Here is a 2500-nt window from a genome sequence, read left to right on the forward strand (position 1 = left end):
ATATATGTATCTATCTATCTATCTATCTATCTCTCTCTCTCTCTCTCTCTCTCTCTCTCTCTCTCTCTCTCTCTCTCTCTCTCTCTCTCTCTCTCTCTCTCTCTCTCTCTCTATATATATATATATATATATATATATATATATATATATGTGTAATATGCTACATATATAGGCAACACATAAGATAAAAATAAGGGCGTAGAGAATCGCAAACTAACTGAACTGAAATAAAAACTCTTCCTATCTGATGCAGCTGCAATACTATGTGCCTTTTGGCCATAACGATCTATTTCACATGCACCCAATTCTAGCGATGCCTAATACCTAATCTCTAACTAACAACCTTTGGCTTTGGTATTACGGACGGCAATTACAGGCAGCCATTTCTGAGAACAATTAGTCGAACAAATGAAATTCCCGTTCGCTGCGCCGCCGCGGGGAAGGGACGCGGCGCCTCCCCAGGTCTTCAGCTGGGAGTCGGCCATTTTGTTTTCACGTTTTGGTGTATGTTCCCTTTTTAGTCGTTTTTTTTTCTTCTTTTTATGGAGTTTCTCTAACTTTCTTTCTCTTTTTCTCTCTCTGCCTGCGCTCCGACTGCTGGTTCGAGCCTGATCTCATGGCGAGAAAACGACATTTTCGCCTTGGGGAGTCAAACCAGGTGTCGGGGGGAAAACCATCGCCGTGGCACAAGTTTTAGCGCGCCAACCACTTATTAAGAAGGGCATCCTCAGGCAAGGGTGACACTAGGGGGGGGGGGGGGGGGGGGATATCCACCTCTCAATAGTGAATTGAAGGCCTATCCCCTGCAGTGGAATAAATAGCTTTTTCCAAAAAAAAAAAAAAAAAACCACACACGGGCCACAGACACACAAAACACACACCAAAACACCACATATAAAATATAATATATATTTTAAAATAAAATATATAGTAAATATATGTAACACACACAACCCACACAACACACACACCGCACACACAGCTCACACACTCACACACCACACACACACACCCACCACACACACACAATATAAATATATATATACACATACACACACCACATACACACACAAAACACACACACACCCACACACACCACACACACACCCCATTTATACATTTGTTATTTTTTTGTTTCATTTTTTTTACATTCGAAAATCGCTTTTTTTTTTCGTCTATTTTTTTTATTTATCTTTTTATTTTTTTATCAAATCTTTTTAACGTTCCCCCGAAGGGTCTCTCCTTTTGTCTGATTTGCAGAGCCCCCCCCCCCCCCGGCTTCCAGCACTGCATTCCGGGGTGTGTGGTGACGCCAGTTAATAACTGCGTCAGAGAGGTTTCCCCTCTTTCCCCTCACCCCCCAGACCGTGGTTTCGCCTTTTCTCCCTCTTTTTCATCTCTCTCCTATCTCTCTTTTCTTTCTCTTTTTCATCTCTCTCCTATCTCTCTTTTCTCTATTTTTCATCTCTCTCCTATCTCTCTTTTCTCTTTTTTCCATTTTCTCTCCTACCTCTCTTTTCTCCCTCTTTTTCATCTCTTTCCTACTCTCTTTTCTCCTTTTTTTCATCTCTCTCCTATATCTCTTTTCTCTCCTCTCGCATCTCTCTTTTTTTCTACTTTTCTATCCCCTAATTTATCATCCCTCCCTCCATTACATTTTCGTCCTATTTCCCCTCTCCCTTCCACCTCACTCTCCCTCATTTTCATCTTTCCTCCATCTCCAATCTCACTAAAAACTTCCCTTTCTTCCCCTCCCCCCCTCCCTCCCCTCTCCCACCCCCCTCCCTCTCATCCCCCTCCCCCCTTTCGCTTCCCCTCTCCCTCTTCATCTCCCTCCAACTCCTCCCCTCTTCCTCTCCCTCTTCATCTCCCTCACAACCCCCAAAACTCGCTCCTAAACACCGCAGTTATTAAATTTCTAATGAGTGTTTACCGAGTTCTCGATAAAGAGGGCGGAGGCTGGACTCCTCGACGAGATCCGAGCTTGTTGAGATTGAAGGAATAGAGGATCGATAAATTTAAAAGGAAACAGATAATGAATGGATAATGATGGATAGACCGATAAAAGTTAGAGGATAGAATAAATAGATGGACACAAACACCAAAAAATTACCCATAATAACACTTTTATCATAAAATTTTAAAACATGATAATTATAAATATAAAAATATATTAAATATAAAATACTATATAAAAATTATATTATTATATTATAAATACACACACACAACCAAACCACACACACCACACACACACCCAACACACACAAAATATATTAAAAAAATTTTTTATTTTAAAAATAAAATATCTTTATATAAAAAAATTTTATAATTTTATTATATATAAATATTATTTATATTTAAAAGTATACACACACACAAAACACCCCCAAAATAGAGAGATAAAAAAAAAAAAGAAAGAAAAGAGGAGGGGAGAGTGAAGAGAGAGAGAGAGAGAGATGGGAAAAAGCGGAAGGGCGAAACCCCCCACCCAAAGTTA

Source organism: Penaeus chinensis, chromosome 43, assembly GCF_019202785.1.
Source record: "Penaeus chinensis breed Huanghai No. 1 chromosome 43, ASM1920278v2, whole genome shotgun sequence".
Taxonomy (NCBI): domain Eukaryota; kingdom Metazoa; phylum Arthropoda; class Malacostraca; order Decapoda; family Penaeidae; genus Penaeus; species Penaeus chinensis.